This window comes from Heptranchias perlo, chromosome 12 (genome assembly GCF_035084215.1).
Source record: "Heptranchias perlo isolate sHepPer1 chromosome 12, sHepPer1.hap1, whole genome shotgun sequence".
Lineage (NCBI taxonomy): Eukaryota > Metazoa > Chordata > Chondrichthyes > Hexanchiformes > Hexanchidae > Heptranchias > Heptranchias perlo.
Window position 1 is genome coordinate 65210087 of NC_090336.1, and position 17500 is coordinate 65227586.

Below are 17500 nucleotides of genomic sequence, written 5' to 3' on the forward strand. Positions count from 1 at the left end.
GTTTCCTTCCACAGCAGCTCTGAGTGAGAGAGAGAGAGAGAGAGAGAGAGAGAGAGACACTGACTCACTGACTGATACTGACACCGACACACACACACACACACACACACACACACACACACATATTATTTATTATTATTTTAAACGACAAAGCTGTTCAGAAGGAAGTCCTGGGGGGAAGGCAGGCAGGGAGGGACGGACACAGGGAAGTCCGCACAAAACAGGTCCTTTGGAACCTCTGACCCACAAAACCGGGTTCCTGGTGAAAGCAGTCCTGCCATTGACATGACAATGGACAGGGCCCGGCAGCTTGAGACACATCTTTCTTTCAATATGCAAGTTCTTTTTAAAAAAGTTTCCTTCCACAGCAGCTCTGAGTGTGAGGGAGAGAGAGAGAGAGACACTGACTGACTGACTGATACTGACACCGACACACACACACACACACACACACATATTATTTATTATTATTTTAAATTGATTTTTAGAACAGGGAGATGGAAAAGGGGCTTGCTCTGTCCACTCCACGCATCGACCCAGTATTGCAGTGTTTCTGGGAACGGTGCAGCTCCCTGTGGGGAGATATTCAAAAGGAAAAACAGCTCTTTCCCAGTGTCTCTGAGTGTGTGTGTGTGTGTGTGTGTGTATTATTACTGAGAATAAAGCTGATATCTCTCTCTCTCTCTCTCTCTCTCACTCAGAGCTGCTGTGGAAGGAAACCGTTTTAAAAAGACCTTTCTCAGCTCAGTGGTATTTTTTTCTTCTCCAAGGCTGAGTGCCGCTCGCACGTAGCGATATAATTCAAAGTGCAAAATAACTTGGCGTCGTTGACTTGAAACAAGCAGGGTCTGCTTCCAAATGAAAGCTGCGCTCCCGAACTGGACTGACTGTCTGTCTGTCTGTCTGTCTGTTTGTCAAGGGGTGGAAAAGGCGGCGGTGGTGGTGAGGGTGGAGCTTTACGCTCAGGAGGGGAGACTTTCTTTCAGAGGTGCCAATTAATCTGCAGCAGAAAGTCATCCCCCCCGACCGGGATTCGAAGCCCGGTCCTGACCACATGACCACCGGGGAGAGTTGCCTCAAGTCCCTGAGGGACCTGGACACGAGGCCGAATACACACGCACGCCTGCTGCACTGGCAGCAGCGACCAACAGGGGGCTGACCGGCTGATCCTTCCCTTTCACAGGCAGGCTTTTGGCCCTCGCTCAAACGACAAAGGTGTTCAGAAGGAAGTCCTGGGGGGAAGGCAGGCAGGGAGGGACGGACACAGGGAAGTCCGCACAAAACAGGTCCCCTGGAACCTCTGACCCAGAAAAACGGGTTCCTGGTGAAAGCAGTCCTGCCATTGACATGACAATGGACAGGGCCCGGCAGCTTGAGACACATCTTTCTTTCAATATGCAAGTCCTTTTTAAAAAAGTTTCCTTCCACAGCAGCTCTGAGTGAGAGAGAGAGAGAGAGAGAGAGAGAGACACTGACTCACTGACTGATACTGACACCGACACACACACACACACACACACACACACACACACACACATATTATTTATTATTATTTTTAATTGATTTTTAGAACAGGGAGATGGAATAGGGGCTTGCTCCGTCCACTCCACGCATCGACCCAGTATTGCAGTGTCTCTGGGAACGGTGCAGCTCCCCGTGGGGAGATATTCAAAAGGAAAATCAGCTCTTTCCCAGTGTCTCTGTGTGTGTGTGTGTGTGTGTGTGTGTATTATTACTGAGAATAAAGCTGATATCTCTCTCTCTCTCTCTCTCCCTCTCTCTCTCTCACTCAGAGCTGCTGTGGAAGGAAACCTTTTTAAAAAGAACTTTCTCAGCTCAGTGGTATTTTTTTCTTCTCCAAGGCTGAGTGCCGCTCGCACGTAGCGATATAATTCAAAGTGCAAAATAACTTGGCGTCGTTGACTTGAAACAAGCAGGGTCTGCTTCCAAATGAAAGCTGCGCTCCCGAACTGGACTGACTGTCTGTCTGTCTGTCTGTTTGTCAAGGGGTGGAAAAGGCGGCGGTGGTGGTGAGGGTGGAGCTTTACGCTCAGGAGGGGAGACTTTCTTTCAGAGGTGCCAATTAATCTGCAGCAGAAAGCCATCCCCCCCGACCGGGATTCGAAGCCCGGTCCTGACCACGAGACCACCGGGGAGAGTTGCCTCAAGTCCCTGAGGGACCTGGACACGAGGCCGAATACACACGCACGCCTGCTGCACTGGCAGCAGCGACCAACAGGGGGCTGACCGGCTGATCCTTCCCTTTCACAGGCAGGCTTTTGGCCCTCGCTGAAACGACAAAGGTGTTCAGAAGGAAGTCCTGGGGGGAAGGCAGGCAGGGAGGGACGGACACAGGGAAGTCCGCACAAAACAGGTCCCCTGGAACCTCTGACCCAGAAAAACGGGTTCCTGGTGAAAGCAGTCCTGCCATTGACATGACAATGGACAGGGCCCGGCAGCTTGAGACACATCTTTCTTTCAATATGCAAGTTCTTTTTAAAAAAGTTTCCTTCCACAGCAGCTCTGAGTGAGAGAGAGAGAGAGAGAGACACTGACTCACTGACTGATACTGACACCGACACACACACACACACACACACACACACACACACACATATTATTTATTATTATTTTTAATTGATTTTTAGAACAGGGAGATGGAATAGGGGCTTGCTCCGTCCACTCCACGCATCGACCCAGTATTGCAGTGTTTCTGGGAACGGTGCAGCTCCCCGTGGGGAGATATTCAAAAGGAAAATCAGCTCTTTCCCAGTGTCTCTGTGTGTGTGTGTGTGTGTGTGTGTGTATTATTACTGAGAATAAAGCTGATATCTCTCTCTCTCTCTCTCTCCCTCTCTCTCTCTCACTCAGAGCTGCTGTGGAAGGAAACCTTTTTAAAAAGAACTTTCTCAGCTCAGTGGTATTTTTTTCTTCTCCAAGGCTGAGTGCCGCTCGCACGTAGCGATATAATTCAAAGTGCAAAATAACTTGGCGTCGTTGACTTGAAACAAGCAGGGTCTGCTTCCAAATGAAAGCTGCGCTCCCGAACTGGACTGACTGTCTGTCTGTCTGTCTGTTTGTCAAGGGGTGGAAAAGGCGGCGGTGGTGGTGAGGGTGGAGCTTTACGCTCAGGAGGGGAGACTTTCTTTCAGAGGTGCCAATTAATCTGCAGCAGAAAGCCATCCCCCCCGACCGGGATTCGAAGCCCGGTCCTGACCACGAGACCACCGGGGAGAGTTGCCTCAAGTCCCTGAGGGACCTGGACACGAGGCCGAATACACACGCACGCCTGCTGCACTGGCAGCAGCGACCAACAGGGGGCTGACCGGCTGATCCTTCCCTTTCACAGGCAGGCTTTTGGCCCTCGCTGAAACGACAAAGGTGTTCAGAAGGAAGTCCTGGGGGGAAGGCAGGCAGGGAGGGACGGACACAGGGAAGTCCGCACAAAACAGGTCCCCTGGAACCTCTGACCCAGAAAAACGGGTTCCTGGTGAAAGCAGTCCTGCCATTGACATGACAATGGACAGGGCCCGGCAGCTTGAGACACATCTTTCTTTCAATATGCAAGTTCTTTTTAAAAAAGTTTCCTTCCACAGCAGCTCTGAGTGAGAGAGAGAGAGAGAGAGACACTGACTCACTGACTGATACTGACACCGACACACACACACACACACACACACACACACACACACATATTATTTATTATTATTTTTAATTGATTTTTAGAACAGGGAGATGGAATAGGGGCTTGCTCCGTCCACTCCACGCATCGACCCAGTATTGCAGTGTTTCTGGGAACGGTGCAGCTCCCCGTGGGGAGATATTCAAAAGGAAAATCAGCTCTTTCCCAGTGTCTCTGTGTGTGTGTGTGTGTGTGTGTGTGTGTGTGTGTGTGTGTGTATTATTACTGAGAATAAAGCTGATATCTCTCTCTCTCTCTCACTCAGAGCTGCTGTGGAAGGAAACCTTTTTAAAAAGAACTTTCTCAGCTCAGTGGTATTTTTTTCTTCTCCAAGGCTGAGTGCCGCTCGCACGGAGCGATATAATTCAAAGTGCAAAATAACTTGGCGTCGTTGACTTTAAACAAGCAGGGTCTGCTTCCAAATGAAAGCTGCGCTCCCGAACTGGACTGACTGTCTGTCTGTCTGTCTGTCTGTCTGTTTGTCAAGGGGAGGAAAAGGTGGCGGTGGTGGTGGTGGTGAGGGTGGAGCTTTACGCTCAGGAGGGGAGACTTTCTTTCAGAGGTGCCAATTAATCTGCAGCAGAAAGTCATCCCCCCCCAACCGGGATTCGAAGCCCGGTCCTGACCACGAGACCACCGGGGAGAGTTGCCTCAAGTCCCTGAGGGACCTGGACACGAGGCCGAATACACACGCACGCCTGCTGCACTGGCAGCAGCGACCAACAGGGGGCTGACCGGCTGATCCTTCCCTTTCACAGGCAGGCTTTTGGCCCTCGCTCAAACGACAAAGGTGTTCAGAAGGAAGTCCTGGGGGGAAGGCATGGAGGGACGGACACAGGGAAGTCCGCACAAAACAGGTCCCCTGGAACCTCTGACCCAGAAAACCGGGTTCCTGGTGAAAGCAGTCCTGCCCCGCCCTGCCATTAACATGACAATGGACAGGGCCCGGACCAGGCGCAGCGGACGGTAGCGAGCAGTCGGAGGGTGAAAATCCGCCAGTGGGTGAAAAGGAGAGCCGTGCGGTGAGAGGAGGCGGAAAGCGGTTCGCAGACTTTCGCTGTACCTCCGGCGGGCAGCGCCGCACCTCCGAGCGCTCGGTACCGTCCGCTGCGCCTCGTCCTGCCGCACGCGACGAGCCGTCCCCGGAGGAAATCGGCCTCGGCCCTCCTGAGATATCAGCCTCCATACGGGCGTCACAAATCAGTGGACATGGTCAGCTGCAAAGCAGTGTCATTACAACCTTTCATAAACGACAGGGCAGCACCGCACCGCACTGCACTGCACCCCACACTACATCACACTTGCCTGCCTGCCTGCCTGCCGGCCTGCCGCTGCCTACTCTCACCAGCGGACCAAAGTGAGGATAACACCCCGAAGCAAGCATCTCCCTTGCCGCCCACCAGCCCACACCATTCCCCTTGCCTGCCTCCCACAAATTCCACCAGCGAGGCAAAGTGAAAATCAACCCCCAAAAAACGCACTCCACACCGGCCATCGCCCGCTATACACCCCCCCCCCCCCCCCCCCGGGGCGAATATTAAGCCCGAGAACACCGACTGTAACCAACCGCAGTGAAAAGTTGAAGTGGCAACTCATTAACCAGATTTACACTTGGCAACTCATAAACCAAATGAACAAAAAATCTGGTTAATGAGTTGCCCAAAATAAATCTGGTTAATGAGTTGCCACTTCAACTTTTCACTGCGGTTGGTTACAGTCGGTGTTCTCGGGCTTAATATTCACCCCGGGGGGGCGGGGTGGGTGATTCTGGGGGTAGTGTCCGGGAGGGTGAGCCTTTTATTCGGCAGGAGGCGTGTGGGGAAATCATCAACCTGTCAGACGATGAGTTGTCACAAATGCCATTGCTTAATGAAAGCTGCGCTCCCGAACTGGACTGACTGTCTGACTGTCTGTCTGTCCGTTTGTCAAGGGGAGGAAAAGGCGGTGGTGGTGGTGAGGGTGGAGCTTTACGCTCAGGAGGGGAGACTTTCCTTCATGCCAATTAATCTGCAGCAGAAAGTCATCCCCCCCCGACCGGGATTCGAAGCCCGGTCCTGACCACGAGACCACCGGGGAGAGCTGCCTCAAGTCCCTGAGGGACCTGGACACGAGGCCGAGGACACACGCACGCCTGCTGCACTGGCAGCAGCGACCAGCAGGGGGCTGACCGGCTGATCCTTCCCTTTCACAGGCAGGCTTTTGGCCCTCGCTCAAACGACAAAGGTGTTCAGAAGGAAGTCCTGGGGGGGAGGGAGGGAGGCAGGGAAATCAGCACAAAGCAGGTCCCCTGGAATCTCACACCTGCGTCCCAGAAAACAGGTCTCCTGGTCAAAGCAGTCCTGCCCCGTCCTGCCATTAACGTGACAATGGACAGGGCCCGGCAGCTTGAGACACATCTTTTTTTCAATATGCAAGTTCTTTTTAAAAAGGTTTCCTTCCACAGCAGCTCTGAGTAAGAGTGAGAGAGAGAGAGAGAGAGAGAGAGACTGACACTGACACTGACACTGACACTGACACACACACACACACACACACACACACACACACACCGTCTCCCATCCGATTGGTGGACTATGGGATTGAAAATCGAACTTTGAGTTTCAATGCAGGGGGGAGAGCGCGAACGCAGCCCCTCCCAACTACCACACGCGCGTTGTTGTTGTTGTAATATAGAACTGCAAGTTGCCGTTGTCGTGGTCGTTTCGAATCAGCACAAAGTAGGTGCCTCCCTGGAATGTCACACCTGCGTCCCAGAAAACAGGTCTCCCGGTCAAAGCAGTCCCGCCCCGCCCTGGGATTAACATGACAACGGACAGGGCCCAGTCAGGGAGCAGCTTGAGAGACACCTTTCAATAGGCGCTTCTGAAACATTAACGCCTTGTTTCTTCCGACAGTTTAACCAGCGATTAACATGACAACGGACAGGGCCCAGTCAGGGAGCAGCTTGAGAGACACCTTTCAATAGGCGCTTCTGAAACATTAACGCCTTGTTTCTTTCGACAGTTTAACCAGCCTTTAACACGCCTTGTGTTTTTATTTCCCATTTCCAGCCAGCCAGCCAGCCAGCCAGCCAGCCAGCCAGCCAGCCGAGCCGAGCCAGCATCTGCAGTATTTTTTTTGATTGGTCTTGCCTGCCGTGGAATGAATGTTTCAACACGAGCTGCTGATTGTCAGCACCTCACCTCTTTCTCAATTGGCCGTTGCAATCTCACTCGCTCGCTCATTGTGAGACACGTCACGTCACTAGTTTTACTCAAAGAGGTTTCCTTCCACGGCAGTTCGTTAGTGACTGAGACTGACTGACGGAGGTCCGTTGAGACACAACCCTCTCCCATCTGATTGGTGGCCTACTGGCAAATTTACCAATCTGTCAAGCAATCCTGGCAAGAAAGGAAAAAACGGCAACTTCTTTAAACTCATCCACTGTTGCAATTAGAAACGGTGGCAAAAAATGTGGCCAGAGTGGGAGAGAACGGCAGTGCTTCGAGACTGCTTTCAACACCGGCAGCCAGAGAACAAAGAGGGAGGGCAAACAGGACCCGAGATCAATTCGCATCGAGTGCGGTATCGCTTCTCGGCCTTTTGGCTAAGATCGAGCGTGTTCCTTTTCGGGCTTATTTGGATCTGAGCGGACTGGAACGCTGGCCGCGACCTCGTGCGCTCGCAAAGTGCGGACTTTGCTGTGATTGGTCGTTTGTGTGCTGGCTCCGCCCCTAAATTTGCATAAGGACCAAATCAACACTGCAATGGCAGGGAAGGGTTCCTGGTGAAAGCAGTCCTGCCACTGACATGACAATGGACAGGGCCCGGCAGCTTGAGACACATCTTTCTTTCAATAAGCAAGTTCTTTTTAAAAAAGTTTCCTTCCACAGCAGCTCTGAGTGTGAGAGAGAGAGAGAGAGAGAGAGAGACACTGACTCACTGACTGATACTGACACCGACACACACACACACACACACATATTATTTATTATTATTTTAAACGACAAAGGTGTTCAGAAGGAAGTCCTGGGGGGAAGGCAGGCAGGGAGGGACGGACACAGGGAAGTCCGCACAAAACAGGTCCCCTGGAACCTCTGACCCAGAAAAACGGGTTCCTGGTGAAAGCAGTCCTGCCACTGACATGACAATGGACAGGGCCCGGCAGCTTGAGACACATCTTTCTTTCAATAAGCAAGTTCTTTTTAAAAAAGTTTCCTTCCACAGCAGCTCTGAGTGAGAGAGAGAGAGAGAGAGACACTGACTGATACTGACACCGACACACACACACACACACATATTATTTATTATTATTTTAAATTGATTTTTAGAACAGGGAGATGGACTAGGGGCTTGCTCTGTCCACTCCACGCATCGACCCAGTATTGCAGTGTTTCTGGGAACGGTGCAGCTCCCCGTGGGGAGATATTCAAAAGGAAAAACAGCTCTTTCCCAGTGTCTCTGTGTGTGTGTGTGTGTGTGTGTGTGTTATTACTGAGAATAAAGCTGATCTCTCTCTCTCTCTCACTCAGAGCTGCTGTGGAAGGAAACCTTTTTAAAAAGAACTTTCTCAGCTCAGTGGTATTTCTTTCTTCTCCAAGGCTGAGTGCCGCTCGCACGTAGCGATATAATTCAAAGTGCAAAATAACTTGGCGTCGTTGACTTTAAACAAGCAGGGTCTGCTTCCAAATGAAAGCTGCGCTCCCGAACTGGACTGACTGACTGTCTGTCTGTCTGTCTGTCTGTCCGTTTGTCAAGGGGTGGAAAAGGCGGCGGTGGTGGTGAGGGTGGAGCTTTACGCTCAGGAGGGGAGACTTTCTTTCAGAGGTGCCAATTAATCTGTAGCAGAAAGTCATCCCCCCCGACCGGGATTCGAAGCCCGGTCCTGACCACGAGACCACCGGGGAGAGTTGCCTCAAGTCCCTGAGGGACCTGGACACGAGGCCGAGGACACACGCACGCCTGCTGCACTGGCAGCAGCGACCAACAGGGGGCTGACCGGCTGATCCTTCCCTTTCACAGGCAGGCTTTTGGCCCTCGCTCAAACGACAAAGGTGTTCAGAAGGAAGTCCTGGGGGGAAGGCAGGCAGGGAGGGACGGACACAGGGAAGTCCGCACAAAACAGGTCCCCTGGAACCTCTGACCCAGAAAAACGGGTTCCTGGTGAAAGCAGTCCTGCCATTGACATGACAATGGACAGGGCCCGGCAGCTTGAGACACATCTTTCTTTCAATAAGCAAGTTCTTTTTTAAAAAGTTTCCTTCCACAGCAGCTATGAGTGAGAGAGAGAGAGAGAGAGAGAGAGACACTGACTCACTGACTGATACTGACACCGACACACACACACACACACACACACACATATTATTTATTATTATTTTAAATTGATTTTTCGAACAGGGAGATGGAATAGGGGCTTGCTCCGTCCACTCCACGCATCGACCCAGTATTGCAGTGTTTCTGGGAACGGTGCAGCTCCCCGTGGGGAGATATTCAAAAGGAAAAACAGCTCTTTCCCAGTGTCTCTGTGTGTGTGTGTGTGTGTGTGTGTGTTTTATTACTGAGAATAAAGCTGATATCTCTCTCTCTCTCTCTCTCTCTCACTCAGAGCTGCTGTGGAAGGAAACCGTTTTAAAAAGAACTTTCTCAGCTCAGTGGTATTTTTTTCTTCTCCAAGGCTGAGTGCCGCTCGCACGTAGCGATATAATTCAAAGTGCAAAATAACTTGGCGTCGTTGACTTTAAACAAGCAGGGTCTGCTTCCAAATGAAAGCTGCGCTCCCGAACTGGACTGTCTGTCTGTCTGTCTGTCTGCTTGTCAAGGGGAGGAAAAGGCGGCGGTGGTGGTGAGGGTGGAGCTATACGCTCAGGAGGGGAGACTTTCTTTCAGAGGTGCCAATTAATCTGTAGCAGAAAGTCATCCCCCCCGACCGGGATTCGAAGCCCGGTCCTGACCACGAGACCACCGGGGAGAGTTGCCTCAAGTCCCTGAGGGACCTGGACACGAGGCCGAATACACACGCACGCCTGCTGCACTGGCAGCAGCGACCAGCAGGGGGCTGACCGGCTGATCCTTCCCTTTCACAGGCAGGCTTTTGGCCCTCGCTGAAACGACAAAGGTGTTCAGAAGGAAGTCCTGGGGGGAAGGCAGGCAGGGAGGGACGGACACAGGGAAGTCCGCACAAAACAGGTCCCCTGGAACCTCTGACCCAGAAAAACGGGTTCCTGGTGAAAGCAGTCCTGCCATTGACAGGACAATGGACAGGGCCCGGCAGCTTGAGACACATCTTTCTTTCAATAAGCAAGTTCTTTTTAAAAAAGTTTCCTTCCACAGCAGCTCTGAGTGAGAGAGAGAGAGAGAGAGAGAGAGAGACACTGACTGACTGACTGATACTGACACCGACACACACACACACACATACTATTTATTATTATTTTAAACGACAAAGGTGTTCAGAAGGAAGTCCTGGGGGGAAGGCAGGCAGGGAGGGACGGACACAGGGAAGTCCGCACAAAACAGGTCCCCTGGAACCTCTGACCCAGAAAACCGGGTTCCTGGTGAAAGCAGTCCTGCCATTGACATGACAATGGACAGGGCCCGGCAGCTTGAGACACATCTTTCTTTCAATATGCAAGTCCTTTTTAAAAAAGTTTCCTTCCACAGCAGCTCTGAGTGAGAGAGAGAGAGAGAGAGAGAGAGAGAGAGACACTGACTCACTGACTGATACTGACACCGACACACACACACACACACACACACACACACACACACATATTATTTATTATTATTTTAAACGACAAAGCTGTTCAGAAGGAAGTCCTGGGGGGAAGGCAGGCAGGGAGGGACGGACACAGGGAAGTCCGCACAAAACAGGTCCTTTGGAACCTCTGACCCACAAAACCGGGTTCCTGGTGAAAGCAGTCCTGCCATTGACATGACAATGGACAGGGCCCGGCAGCTTGAGACACATCTTTCTTTCAATATGCAAGTTCTTTTTAAAAAAGTTTCCTTCCACAGCAGCTCTGAGTGTGAGGGAGAGAGAGAGAGAGACACTGACTGACTGACTGATACTGACACCGACACACACACACACACACACACACATATTATTTATTATTATTTTAAATTGATTTTTAGAACAGGGAGATGGAAAAGGGGCTTGCTCTGTCCACTCCACGCATCGACCCAGTATTGCAGTGTTTCTGGGAACGGTGCAGCTCCCTGTGGGGAGATATTCAAAAGGAAAAACAGCTCTTTCCCAGTGTCTCTGAGTGTGTGTGTGTGTGTGTGTGTGTATTATTACTGAGAATAAAGCTGATATCTCTCTCTCTCTCTCTCTCTCTCACTCAGAGCTGCTGTGGAAGGAAACCGTTTTAAAAAGACCTTTCTCAGCTCAGTGGTATTTTTTTCTTCTCCAAGGCTGAGTGCCGCTCGCACGTAGCGATATAATTCAAAGTGCAAAATAACTTGGCGTCGTTGACTTGAAACAAGCAGGGTCTGCTTCCAAATGAAAGCTGCGCTCCCGAACTGGACTGACTGTCTGTCTGTCTGTCTGTCTGTTTGTCAAGGGGTGGAAAAGGCGGCGGTGGTGGTGAGGGTGGAGCTTTACGCTCAGGAGGGGAGACTTTCTTTCAGAGGTGCCAATTAATCTGCAGCAGAAAGTCATCCCCCCCGACCGGGATTCGAAGCCCGGTCCTGACCACATGACCACCGGGGAGAGTTGCCTCAAGTCCCTGAGGGACCTGGACACGAGGCCGAATACACACGCACGCCTGCTGCACTGGCAGCAGCGACCAACAGGGGGCTGACCGGCTGATCCTTCCCTTTCACAGGCAGGCTTTTGGCCCTCGCTCAAACGACAAAGGTGTTCAGAAGGAAGTCCTGGGGGGAAGGCAGGCAGGGAGGGACGGACACAGGGAAGTCCGCACAAAACAGGTCCCCTGGAACCTCTGACCCAGAAAAACGGGTTCCTGGTGAAAGCAGTCCTGCCATTGACATGACAATGGACAGGGCCCGGCAGCTTGAGACACATCTTTCTTTCAATATGCAAGTCCTTTTTAAAAAAGTTTCCTTCCACAGCAGCTCTGAGTGAGAGAGAGAGAGAGAGAGAGAGAGAGACACTGACTCACTGACTGATACTGACACCGACACACACACACACACACACACACACACACACACACACATATTATTTATTATTATTTTTAATTGATTTTTAGAACAGGGAGATGGAATAGGGGCTTGCTCCGTCCACTCCACGCATCGACCCAGTATTGCAGTGTCTCTGGGAACGGTGCAGCTCCCCGTGGGGAGATATTCAAAAGGAAAATCAGCTCTTTCCCAGTGTCTCTGTGTGTGTGTGTGTGTGTGTGTGTGTATTATTACTGAGAATAAAGCTGATATCTCTCTCTCTCTCTCTCTCCCTCTCTCTCTCTCACTCAGAGCTGCTGTGGAAGGAAACCTTTTTAAAAAGAACTTTCTCAGCTCAGTGGTATTTTTTTCTTCTCCAAGGCTGAGTGCCGCTCGCACGTAGCGATATAATTCAAAGTGCAAAATAACTTGGCGTCGTTGACTTGAAACAAGCAGGGTCTGCTTCCAAATGAAAGCTGCGCTCCCGAACTGGACTGACTGTCTGTCTGTCTGTCTGTTTGTCAAGGGGTGGAAAAGGCGGCGGTGGTGGTGAGGGTGGAGCTTTACGCTCAGGAGGGGAGACTTTCTTTCAGAGGTGCCAATTAATCTGCAGCAGAAAGCCATCCCCCCCGACCGGGATTCGAAGCCCGGTCCTGACCACGAGACCACCGGGGAGAGTTGCCTCAAGTCCCTGAGGGACCTGGACACGAGGCCGAATACACACGCACGCCTGCTGCACTGGCAGCAGCGACCAACAGGGGGCTGACCGGCTGATCCTTCCCTTTCACAGGCAGGCTTTTGGCCCTCGCTGAAACGACAAAGGTGTTCAGAAGGAAGTCCTGGGGGGAAGGCAGGCAGGGAGGGACGGACACAGGGAAGTCCGCACAAAACAGGTCCCCTGGAACCTCTGACCCAGAAAAACGGGTTCCTGGTGAAAGCAGTCCTGCCATTGACATGACAATGGACAGGGCCCGGCAGCTTGAGACACATCTTTCTTTCAATATGCAAGTTCTTTTTAAAAAAGTTTCCTTCCACAGCAGCTCTGAGTGAGAGAGAGAGAGAGAGAGACACTGACTCACTGACTGATACTGACACCGACACACACACACACACACACACACACACACACACACATATTATTTATTATTATTTTTAATTGATTTTTAGAACAGGGAGATGGAATAGGGGCTTGCTCCGTCCACTCCACGCATCGACCCAGTATTGCAGTGTTTCTGGGAACGGTGCAGCTCCCCGTGGGGAGATATTCAAAAGGAAAATCAGCTCTTTCCCAGTGTCTCTGTGTGTGTGTGTGTGTGTGTGTGTGTATTATTACTGAGAATAAAGCTGATATCTCTCTCTCTCTCTCTCTCCCTCTCTCTCTCTCACTCAGAGCTGCTGTGGAAGGAAACCTTTTTAAAAAGAACTTTCTCAGCTCAGTGGTATTTTTTTCTTCTCCAAGGCTGAGTGCCGCTCGCACGTAGCGATATAATTCAAAGTGCAAAATAACTTGGCGTCGTTGACTTGAAACAAGCAGGGTCTGCTTCCAAATGAAAGCTGCGCTCCCGAACTGGACTGACTGTCTGTCTGTCTGTCTGTTTGTCAAGGGGTGGAAAAGGCGGCGGTGGTGGTGAGGGTGGAGCTTTACGCTCAGGAGGGGAGACTTTCTTTCAGAGGTGCCAATTAATCTGCAGCAGAAAGCCATCCCCCCCGACCGGGATTCGAAGCCCGGTCCTGACCACGAGACCACCGGGGAGAGTTGCCTCAAGTCCCTGAGGGACCTGGACACGAGGCCGAATACACACGCACGCCTGCTGCACTGGCAGCAGCGACCAACAGGGGGCTGACCGGCTGATCCTTCCCTTTCACAGGCAGGCTTTTGGCCCTCGCTGAAACGACAAAGGTGTTCAGAAGGAAGTCCTGGGGGGAAGGCAGGCAGGGAGGGACGGACACAGGGAAGTCCGCACAAAACAGGTCCCCTGGAACCTCTGACCCAGAAAAACGGGTTCCTGGTGAAAGCAGTCCTGCCATTGACATGACAATGGACAGGGCCCGGCAGCTTGAGACACATCTTTCTTTCAATATGCAAGTTCTTTTTAAAAAAGTTTCCTTCCACAGCAGCTCTGAGTGAGAGAGAGAGAGAGAGAGACACTGACTCACTGACTGATACTGACACCGACACACACACACACACACACACACACACACACACACATATTATTTATTATTATTTTTAATTGATTTTTAGAACAGGGAGATGGAATAGGGGCTTGCTCCGTCCACTCCACGCATCGACCCAGTATTGCAGTGTTTCTGGGAACGGTGCAGCTCCCCGTGGGGAGATATTCAAAAGGAAAATCAGCTCTTTCCCAGTGTCTCTGTGTGTGTGTGTGTGTGTGTGTGTGTGTGTGTGTGTGTGTGTATTATTACTGAGAATAAAGCTGATATCTCTCTCTCTCTCTCACTCAGAGCTGCTGTGGAAGGAAACCTTTTTAAAAAGAACTTTCTCAGCTCAGTGGTATTTTTTTCTTCTCCAAGGCTGAGTGCCGCTCGCACGGAGCGATATAATTCAAAGTGCAAAATAACTTGGCGTCGTTGACTTTAAACAAGCAGGGTCTGCTTCCAAATGAAAGCTGCGCTCCCGAACTGGACTGACTGTCTGTCTGTCTGTCTGTCTGTCTGTTTGTCAAGGGGAGGAAAAGGTGGCGGTGGTGGTGGTGGTGAGGGTGGAGCTTTACGCTCAGGAGGGGAGACTTTCTTTCAGAGGTGCCAATTAATCTGCAGCAGAAAGTCATCCCCCCCCAACCGGGATTCGAAGCCCGGTCCTGACCACGAGACCACCGGGGAGAGTTGCCTCAAGTCCCTGAGGGACCTGGACACGAGGCCGAATACACACGCACGCCTGCTGCACTGGCAGCAGCGACCAACAGGGGGCTGACCGGCTGATCCTTCCCTTTCACAGGCAGGCTTTTGGCCCTCGCTCAAACGACAAAGGTGTTCAGAAGGAAGTCCTGGGGGGAAGGCATGGAGGGACGGACACAGGGAAGTCCGCACAAAACAGGTCCCCTGGAACCTCTGACCCAGAAAACCGGGTTCCTGGTGAAAGCAGTCCTGCCCCGCCCTGCCATTAACATGACAATGGACAGGGCCCGGACCAGGCGCAGCGGACGGTAGCGAGCAGTCGGAGGGTGAAAATCCGCCAGTGGGTGAAAAGGAGAGCCGTGCGGTGAGAGGAGGCGGAAAGCGGTTCGCAGACTTTCGCTGTACCTCCGGCGGGCAGCGCCGCACCTCCGAGCGCTCGGTACCGTCCGCTGCGCCTCGTCCTGCCGCACGCGACGAGCCGTCCCCGGAGGAAATCGGCCTCGGCCTTCCTGAGATATCAGTCTCCAGGTGGGACAGAAAAACCGGGGGCCCCCGGCTCGCTTTCGGCGGCCCGCTAGTCGACTTCCCGTCGTGCGAACGCGATCCTTCCGGTACCCTTCGGTGCCCCTTGCCCGACTCTAGCTCCGGTGGTAAAGCGGAGTCGGTCGGTCTGACGGCCGCCGAGTTAGCAGGCGGAAAGCGGTTTGCAGCCTTTCGCTGTACCTCCGGCGGGCAGCGCCGCACCTCCGAGCGCTCGGTACCGTCCGCTGCGCCTCGTCCTGCCGCACGCGACGAGCCGTCCCCGGAGGAAATCGGCCTCGGCCCTCCTGAGATATCAGCCTCCATACGGGCGTCACAAATCAGTGGACATGGTCAGCTGCAAAGCAGTGTCATTACAACCTTTCATAAACGACAGGGCAGCACCGCACCGCACTGCACTGCACCCCACACTACATCACACTTGCCTGCCTGCCTGCCTGCCGGCCTGCCGCTGCCTACTCTCACCAGCGGACCAAAGTGAGGATAACACCCCGAAGCAAGCATCTCCCTTGCCGCCCACCAGCCCACACCATTCCCCTTGCCTGCCTCCCACAAATTCCACCAGCGAGGCAAAGTGAAAATCAACCCCCAAAAAACGCACTCCACACCGGCCATCGCCCGCTATACACCCCCCCCCCCCCCCCCCGGGGCGAATATTAAGCCCGAGAACACCGACTGTAACCAACCGCAGTGAAAAGTTGAAGTGGCAACTCATTAACCAGATTTACACTTGGCAACTCATAAACCAAATGAACAAAAAATCTGGTTAATGAGTTGCCCAAAATAAATCTGGTTAATGAGTTGCCACTTCAACTTTTCACTGCGGTTGGTTACAGTCGGTGTTCTCGGGCTTAATATTCACCCCGGGGGGGCGGGGTGGGTGATTCTGGGGGTAGTGTCCGGGAGGGTGAGCCTTTTATTCGGCAGGAGGCGTGTGGGGAAATCATCAACCTGTCAGACGATGAGTTGTCACAAATGCCATTGCTTAATGAAAGCTGCGCTCCCGAACTGGACTGACTGTCTGACTGTCTGTCTGTCCGTTTGTCAAGGGGAGGAAAAGGCGGTGGTGGTGGTGAGGGTGGAGCTTTACGCTCAGGAGGGGAGACTTTCCTTCATGCCAATTAATCTGCAGCAGAAAGTCATCCCCCCCCGACCGGGATTCGAAGCCCGGTCCTGACCACGAGACCACCGGGGAGAGCTGCCTCAAGTCCCTGAGGGACCTGGACACGAGGCCGAGGACACACGCACGCCTGCTGCACTGGCAGCAGCGACCAGCAGGGGGCTGACCGGCTGATCCTTCCCTTTCACAGGCAGGCTTTTGGCCCTCGCTCAAACGACAAAGGTGTTCAGAAGGAAGTCCTGGGGGGGAGGGAGGGAGGCAGGGAAATCAGCACAAAGCAGGTCCCCTGGAATCTCACACCTGCGTCCCAGAAAACAGGTCTCCTGGTCAAAGCAGTCCTGCCCCGTCCTGCCATTAACGTGACAATGGACAGGGCCCGGCAGCTTGAGACACATCTTTTTTTCAATATGCAAGTTCTTTTTAAAAAGGTTTCCTTCCACAGCAGCTCTGAGTAAGAGTGAGAGAGAGAGAGAGAGAGAGAGAGACTGACACTGACACTGACACTGACACTGACACACACACACACACACACACACACACACACACACACACACCGTCTCCCATCCGATTGGTGGACTATGGGATTGAAAATCGAACTTTGAGTTTCAATGCAGGGGGGAGAGCGCGAACGCAGCCCCTCCCAACTACCACACGCGCGTTGTTGTTGTTGTAATATAGAACTGCAAGTTGCCGTTGTCGTGGTCGTTTCGAATCAGCACAAAGTAGGTGCCTCCCTGGAATGTCACACCTGCGTCCCAGAAAACAGGTCTCCCGGTCAAAGCAGTCCCGCCCCGCCCTGGGATTAACATGACAACGGACAGGGCCCAGTCAGGGAGCAGCTTGAGAGACACCTTTCAATAGGCGCTTCTGAAACATTAACGCCTTGTTTCTTCCGACAGTTTAACCAGCGATTAACATGACAACGGACAGGGCCCAGTCAGGGAGCAGCTTGAGAGACACCTTTCAATAGGCGCTTCTGAAACATTAACGCCTTGTTTCTTTCGACAGTTTAACCAGCCTTTAACACGCCTTGTGTTTTTATTTCCCATTTCCAGCCAGCCAGCCAGCCAGCCAGCCAGCCAGCCAGCCAGCCGAGCCGAGCCAGCATCTGCAGTATTTTTTTTGATTGGTCTTGCCTGCCGTGGAATGAATGTTTCAACACGAGCTGCTGATTGTCAGCACCTCACCTC

General features: G+C 52.3%; 10 pseudogenes; all 10 read left to right on the top strand.

Moving 5' to 3' along the window:
- Positions 1-456: 456 nt before the first annotated feature.
- Positions 457-573, top strand: LOC137329219 (U2 spliceosomal RNA; annotated as a pseudogene).
- Positions 574-1538: 965 nt separating this feature from the next.
- LOC137329372 (U2 spliceosomal RNA) lies at positions 1539-1655 on the top strand (annotated as a pseudogene).
- Positions 1656-2616: 961 nt separating this feature from the next.
- Positions 2617-2733, top strand: LOC137329528 (U2 spliceosomal RNA; annotated as a pseudogene).
- Positions 2734-3694: 961 nt separating this feature from the next.
- LOC137329529 (U2 spliceosomal RNA) lies at positions 3695-3811 on the top strand (annotated as a pseudogene).
- Positions 3812-7960: 4149 nt separating this feature from the next.
- LOC137329180 (U2 spliceosomal RNA) lies at positions 7961-8077 on the top strand (annotated as a pseudogene).
- Positions 8078-9024: 947 nt separating this feature from the next.
- LOC137329094 (U2 spliceosomal RNA) lies at positions 9025-9141 on the top strand (annotated as a pseudogene).
- Positions 9142-10766: 1625 nt separating this feature from the next.
- On the top strand, positions 10767-10883 carry LOC137329220 (U2 spliceosomal RNA; annotated as a pseudogene).
- Positions 10884-11848: 965 nt separating this feature from the next.
- Positions 11849-11965, top strand: LOC137329374 (U2 spliceosomal RNA; annotated as a pseudogene).
- Positions 11966-12926: 961 nt separating this feature from the next.
- On the top strand, positions 12927-13043 carry LOC137329530 (U2 spliceosomal RNA; annotated as a pseudogene).
- A 961-nt stretch (positions 13044-14004) lies between these two features.
- LOC137329531 (U2 spliceosomal RNA) lies at positions 14005-14121 on the top strand (annotated as a pseudogene).
- The last annotated feature ends 3379 nt before the right edge of the window (positions 14122-17500 follow it).